General features: G+C 42.7%; 1 long non-coding RNA gene across 1 annotated transcript in view; it reads left to right on the plus strand.

The window, feature by feature from the left end:
- Positions 1-6,543, plus strand: part of LOC104996787 — a 39,999-nt gene extending 33,456 nt beyond the window's left edge. The window contains exons 2-3 of the long non-coding RNA XR_826246.1: positions 2,533-2,624; positions 6,147-6,543. This is a non-coding gene — a long non-coding RNA (uncharacterized LOC104996787). The remainder of the gene's footprint in view (positions 1-2,532; positions 2,625-6,146) is intronic.
- The last annotated feature ends 606 nt before the right edge of the window (positions 6,544-7,149 follow it).

The following is a 7,149-nucleotide window of genomic DNA, read 5'->3' on the forward strand; positions in this document are numbered from 1 at the left end:
AAAAGAGGCTAGTCAAGGGCATTTCCTCACAAAGCTGGTTCTGTCCCCAAGAGGAATTCTACCAGCTGCTAAGAGGATAAATTTCCTCTATCCACTAACAAGCGAAATAGGGATAATTATGACTACCTCACAAAGTGTTTGTGGGAATTAAATGAGGTAATGTGTCTGCCAGCTCCTGGCATGCAGAAGGCACCCTCTCCCCTCTTGATTCTTCCTCTGAGATTTGAAGGAACAAAAAAGAGGAGCTAAGAGATATTTTGAGGTGGAGGTGAGGGTTGATAAAGCAGCCAGGAAGGTCATCCCCTTGACCATCACCCTCCAGCGACATAGAAGAGATTATTTGCCAAGAGAAACTGGGAGAGGTGGAGGGACTCGGGGCGGAAGCCAGACAAGTCTGGTTTATCTTGGAGTCCATCCAAAAGGGTTTAGTTACTAAAACAGCAGTTCCTCTACATAAATCCTTCAGGTTCTTGAAAAATATTATTAAATCACTACTGCATCATAAATAATCCTAATTTTATTAATCTTGCCCCTGAGGCCAAGGCACAGCTCCTGCAAGACTCTCTCTCCTGGGAATACAGCTGCGGGGGCCTGGTCCCTCAGACAGAGGGCAGTACCCATGCCCTGGCATTCCCTGATGTTTTCTGAGTGCTTGCAGAATAGGCTCTTAATAATCTTTCGTTAGGTGTAGGATTCAAAATGGGCAGTTTATTGGCAAGAGTCTGCCTGCAGAGGCATGGGAATTCTGTTACTCGTCTGCTTGGATTTGTTTGATGTCCTATTTGCATTAGTATTCCTTTTCTTTCTTTCTTTTTAACCCCAGAAGTTTGGTGTTTTTTCCTTTCTTTTCTTTTTAACTTCTTCCGAAAGAGGATAGATGGCTCTCTCTCATTTTGCTTTGGGCCGACGATGTTTCTACGCAATGTTGTGATAACAAGTGGTCATGATTAGTCAATGCCAAGTTGTATCCTACAGCTTAAGAGGCCCTTGCTATCCTCCCTAACTGCTCCTACCCACCTCTCTCTCTCTTCTTAACTGAGAGATTTCCTTCTTTTCAAAGCAAAACTAAGATAAAGAGTTAGCAACACCTATCTCTTTATATGGTGGTGTGTGGGGCTTACAAAAATAATATAGATTAGGAGTTTAGGAAACAAGGGTTCAGTTCCTGTTAGTCCTCCGTGTGTCTTCTGAAAGAGTCTTTATTAAATTTTTGGTTTTATGACTTACTGTTTTCCCCAAATATAAAAATAATTTGTATTTGTGTGTAAAACATGGAACACCGAAAAATATAAATAAAAACCATGTACTGAGTTCTTCCACCTGTGGGAACCCCGCTGTTAGCATCTTCATGCATTTCCCTAGACATTTGTTTTCTCTGCAAATGTGCATATATAGTTACCAAATGTGATCCTACTGTGCACACAGTTTTGAAGCCTGCATTTTTACTTAATACTTATTTCATGAGCATTTGCTTGTCATAAAAATTCATCAAAAGCACCCCTCTTAATGGCTACATGGTACTTGGAGTATTTGTTGTCCCTGACCTAATCATCCTCAGATCATCCCGCATGTAGCCTGTGTCCAGTTTTCCGCCATATGAATAATGCTACAGTGAGTGTCTGTATTTGTGTATCTGAAAATTCCCATGGAAGTATTCTTAGGATTCCTGGCAAAATAGAATCCTGGAACCTCACGTTAGTCTTCACTGACTTAAGTCAGCCCAAGGTGTCTCACCTTGGATCACATGACAGTGTTTAGGAACTAAACTAGCAAAAGGACAAGCTGATGATTGCCCATTGGTGGTTTTATGGTATGCAGCTTGGAGATAATATAATATAATGATGTTGTGCCATGATCTGGAGATATTCCAAGGTGATAATAATAGTAACAGCTCACATTTATTGGGTGGTTAATATGTGCAAGAGTCTGTTTTGTTTTACAGATATTAACTCATTTAATCTCACCACAAGTCTAGGAAGTACTTGTAATAGTGGTATTATTATTCCCATTTTATAGATGGGAAAATTGAGGCAACAGAGGGGTCAAACTTTAAGAAAAGTGACTGAGCCAGGATTCAAACCCAAGCATTTTGACTGGGCGTTCATGCCCTTAAACACTTGATGACCCTGCCTGGAAGTAACCAAGTGGGAAGATTCCTCCCCCACATGCCAAGGCTGCAGTGCAGCGGGAAGGGGATGGGGGATCTACTGCTCCCTACCAAATTGCAGCCCTTGTTCTCCCAGCTCTCCTGGTCCTTTTCCCTAGCTGTGCACCTGCCCAGGTGAGGACAGGAGGAAACCAAGCTGTGAAACACCCAATTATGTATCTGAAAGGGAAGAGGAATATATATCAAGGTGGTCTCAGGAAGCTGCTTATTCAGGAAGGGAGGGAGAAAATAAATGAAAAAAACACTGCTTCAGTGTCGTGGTGTTTTGTTTTGTTTTCATTTTGGGCTTAGACCGTCATTACAGCATTAGGCGTGCCTACATAGAAGCAGTGTTTCCCTTACGTTTTTCACCAATTTCATTTCAGTGAGTTCCTGGCTTGTCTGTCGGTGCAGCGCCAGAAGCAAGCTGCAGAACAGGAGTTACTGGGGATGGCAGTGACCATGAATCCCAAAGGAGGTAACTAGTCATTTTTGGTCCTGTCCACTGCTCAGTGCCTTGGTTACAAATGACCCCTAGACAACTGTTCAACATGGATGGTTCTAAAGGCACCTTGTTGTGGAGAGTGCTGTGTGGCACTGGAGTTCTGATTAATGGCCATTTTCTTTTGTCCCACCTCCTTATGTTTCCTTAAAATAATACTGGTGTTACAAAGGGCCGCACAGGGTGTTTCTATTCAGGTAAAGTTGACTGCTGCCGTGGTGAAAGAAAACACAACACAACCACTGCCGCAGAGCACAAACACAGAGCAGATCAGTCCTGCTTCACCTCCCCGCCTGGCCAGGCTCTACCAAGGAAACCCAGCCAGGGGAGTTCCCTAGGTTCGCCCTGGCTCAGGATTGGAATGTGTAAAACTCTGAACAGCACCAGCAGTGACCCAGGGAAGAAATGAACCACAGAACCTTTCAAGGATGCGGCCATCAGACACTGTCAGTCTCTGCAGTAGAGGACCCAGAATGGCCAGAAATATGCCTCCAGGGTCTTTGTGTGTGGATCTGACTCATAGAGGCCATCAGCCAATGCCTGCTGAATTGTTGTAGGTGCTGTTGAGCTGGAGTGGATGGAATAGTAAAAGGCAGGAACAGAGATGCTTTTTCGTTTTATTTTGTTACAGCCTAATAGCACTTATAGTAATGGTAGTGATAGCAATAAGAGTTAACATTGTGTCCTATGGGCCAGGCTCTGTTCCAAGGAGTCTTTCCTTTCCTGGGGGATAACCTCTATCCTGACTTTTTAACACCATAGTTGGTAAAGGGAAATTGTTAACGGGAGGAAAGTTTTTAAAGTTCATCAAATATCCTCAGTTTCCCTGAGTGCCTCCATAATGTCTAATCAGCCCAGTTGCTCAGAGGCCTAACAGCTAAAAGTAGGAAAGCAAGGAGTTAAGTTCACATTAGAAATTGTGCCTCAAAAAATAAAAATGAAATAGAAAAGATTAATTATTGAATCCCGTCTCCTTGAGGTCACATCAACCTCCTCCACTTCCTTTGTTGTTGTAGATATCCGGAAGGACCCTTTCAGATCACCATGAGGTTGGGATGAGAATGGGGAGGAGGCTGTTTAAGCAGGTCTGTAAAGAAATAACAAGCCAATTAAAAGGGAGTCCATGGTAGAGTTTTATGTACAGCTAAAAATAGTGACTAAATAGCAACAACCAAAAAAACACCCAAAGTGCCTTCTAAGACTCAAGAATTCAAAAAGGCCTATTATATGTGGAAACCTCTGCGCCTCCCTTCTAAGAATTCTCCAGGAGGTTGGGGATTGGGAGTAGCAGCCACGTTGGTACAATGTGGCTCTTGCCCAGTTGACAGAAGGCACCAGAAGCAGACATGTGACTCAAGGCCAGCCAATTAGATCCTCTCTCCCAGGAATTTACCACTGGAATGAAAGGATGCTAGTTAGCATGGGCTGGTCTCTTAAATCAAGGACGCACAACTCAAGAGCTGTGCTATTGCACCCTAGGCAGTCAGAACTCTGACTGCAGAGAGAAGGAAGCAGGTGTTCTGGGCGACAGGTGAGGGCCCTGAAGTAAGAGACCAGAGAAGAAGACAGAAGGAGAAAAAGAGATGACGCTGGAGCAAAGTAGCTGATTGGCTTCTGCTGCTTTTCTAATTGAGTTCCTATTCAACCCATCCAGAGACCCTGCCATGCCTCTTCTGGGCAGCCATTGGCTGCTCTGGAACCTTTATACTCTAACCTCCACTATTTTGATAATGCTAACTCGAGGGGCTTCTCTTACTTGCTGTTCTGGCTACAATGGCTGTGTAACAAAAACCCCCCCAGGGGCTTCCGTGTGGTTCAGTGGTAAAGAATCTACCTGTCACTGCAGGAGACACCAAGTTCGATCCCTAATCTGGGAAGATCCCACATGCCTCAGAGCACCAAAACCCGTGTGCCACAGCTGCTGAGCCCACATGCTGCCACTGCTGAAGCCCTCGCACTTTAGAGACTGTGCTCCTCAACAAGGGAAACCACCACAATAAGACGGTCACGCACTGTAATGAAGAGCAGCCCCACTCGCCACGACTAGGGAAAAGCCCACGCAGCAATGAAGGCCCAACACAGCCAAAAATAAATACATAATTGATTTAAAAACATTCCCAAATTTAGTGGCTTACAATAAGAACACTTATTTTGCCTAAAAACCTGCACTCTGAGCAGAGCTTAGCATGGACAGCTTGTTTCCGCTACAGTTTGGTTTCAGTGAGTGCAGCTTGCAGGCCAGGGGCTAAAATTGCCTGAACTCTTCACTGCCTGGCCTAGAAAGACTCAAGCAGCTGGGTACTACAAGAGTTGGAGCTATGCAGAAATCTCTCTATCCATCTGTGGTCTCTTTATCATGGTAGCTTCAAGGTATGTGGACTTTCCCCTCGAGGCTTAGGGCTCCAAAGGCACAGACCCAAGGAGAGAGGACCAGGTGGAGGCTGTATCACTTTTTATAACCTAGTTTCCCAAGTCATGTGGTGTTATATCCACCTTATCATATTAATATTTGTGGAGGAAGTTATCAATACAAAGATCCACCCATGCTCAAAAGGCTGCTGCCTCTCAATGAAGGAATGTTACCATCACATTGTGAGAATAACATGTGACCAGACTCCAGTACTTTTGCCTAGAAAATCCCATGGGCGGAGAAGCCTGGTAGGCTGCAGTCCATGGGGTCGCTAGAGTCGGACACAACTGAGTGACTTCACTTTCACTTTTCACTTTCATGCATTGGAGAAGGAAATGGCAACCCACTCCAGTGTTCTTGCCTGGAGAATCCCAGGGATGGGGAAGCCTGGTGGGCTGCCATCTATGGGATCGCACAGAGTCAGACATGACTGAAGTGACTTAGCAGTTAGCAGAATGTATATTAATGTGGACATTTTTAGAAAACAAAATCAGTCATACTATAATCAAAAGAACCTTGATTAACATATGGAATAATCTCTAAAACTCAGAAAGGTTTCAGAGTTCCCAGAAAATTCTCAGGGTTGTGATGAAAAATACACTGGTTGGTAGATACAGTGAGACTTCTTTCTTTTTCTTCCTGTTCTGATTAGCAAAGATCGAATTTTTCCATAGGGGATCTCACTGGGTTCTGCCCAGGAAACAGCATTTTGAAGTTGACTTGTGTCCTTGATTCTGGAACCATCTTATCTTTTATTTTGCCACATAATTAGGTGAGGATTAAGTTCAAATCCCTGCTGTTTATAGCAAAAAGTTTCCGGTCATCTTATTTTCAAAAGTTATTTGCAAGCATATCCTTTATTGCTTAGTGAATGAGGTTTTTCTTCTAACTAGATTCTTCTCTTTTTTTTTGAATGAATAATAATCCAGGTTTTCAGGGTCCAAAATACTCCAGAGCTGTAAAGTAGGCACTACTGAAAGATGTGTTAACTCCTTCAGGCCTCCAAGGTGCTATTTCAAACGTTATTGCTTTATATTCCATAATAGAAGCTTAAACCTTATTGATGGCCTTTCTTTGTGTGTGTGCAGGGTGAAGGCTGGGAGAGAATGAGTCAATGACCTGGAACAGGAAGCTGAATCAACTCTTTCAGCAAGACTTAAAAGAAAAGATTTTGGTTTTATAATCTCTAAAGCCTAAAAGATACTGAAGCTTCCAGAATGAGTCAGTACCTAAGATAGTGTTATTAGATACAGTAATTACTGGAATGATAAAATCCTTGTTGATGCTAGCTGAAAATAGGTATGTTCTATGCCTACTACATAGCAGCATTTTCAATACTGTACCAGAATGAAGTTAACTATAAAAATATGCACATTCTGATTACGTATAGACAACTTCAAGCTGTCTTTTTTTTATTGTTGATGAAGGTTACTGAGGTTTGTACAAAAATCTTTATAGGTTCAGTCTGTTATTTGATATGTGAAATAAAATGATAAGACCATTGATGGTGAGTTTTCAAACTTCTTCCTATAACAAGTGAATATAGGGCAGCCTGAATAATAGGTATATTTTGAATTATGTACGACCAGTGGTCTGGTAAATATTTAACAACCAGCTCATCCAGGGGGTAGGAGGGTTTTGACTTATAGCACTTGCCAATTTCTGTGATGTAAGTATTTCCACCATGGCTGATTTCAAGCTACCAACATGGCATCACAGAATGCAGAATTGCGAGCACACACTCTGAGCTGTATGAGCTGGTCTTGCACACCCTTGGTTACAATTTTGGGAAAGCCAGTTGGCTGACTCCTGGATAAATCTTGTTATAATCCTAGGGGGATAATAAGGACCTACTGTTAAGCACAGGGAACTCTACTCAGTACTCTGTAATGACCTATATGGGAAAAGAATCTAAAAAAATTGTGACTATATGTCTATATCCCTTCATGGATCATGCAGAGTACATCATGTGAAATGCCAGCCTGGATGAATCACAAGCTGGAATCAAGATTGCTGGGAGAATTAGAGCTAATCAGTGAATTGAGTAAAGTTGCAAGATACAAAATCAATACACACAAATCACTTGCATTT

This window comes from Bison bison, unplaced genomic scaffold (assembly GCF_000754665.1).
Source record: "Bison bison bison isolate TAMUID 2011002044 unplaced genomic scaffold, Bison_UMD1.0 scf7180017864298, whole genome shotgun sequence".
In the NCBI taxonomy this organism is placed as follows: domain Eukaryota; kingdom Metazoa; phylum Chordata; class Mammalia; order Artiodactyla; family Bovidae; genus Bison; species Bison bison.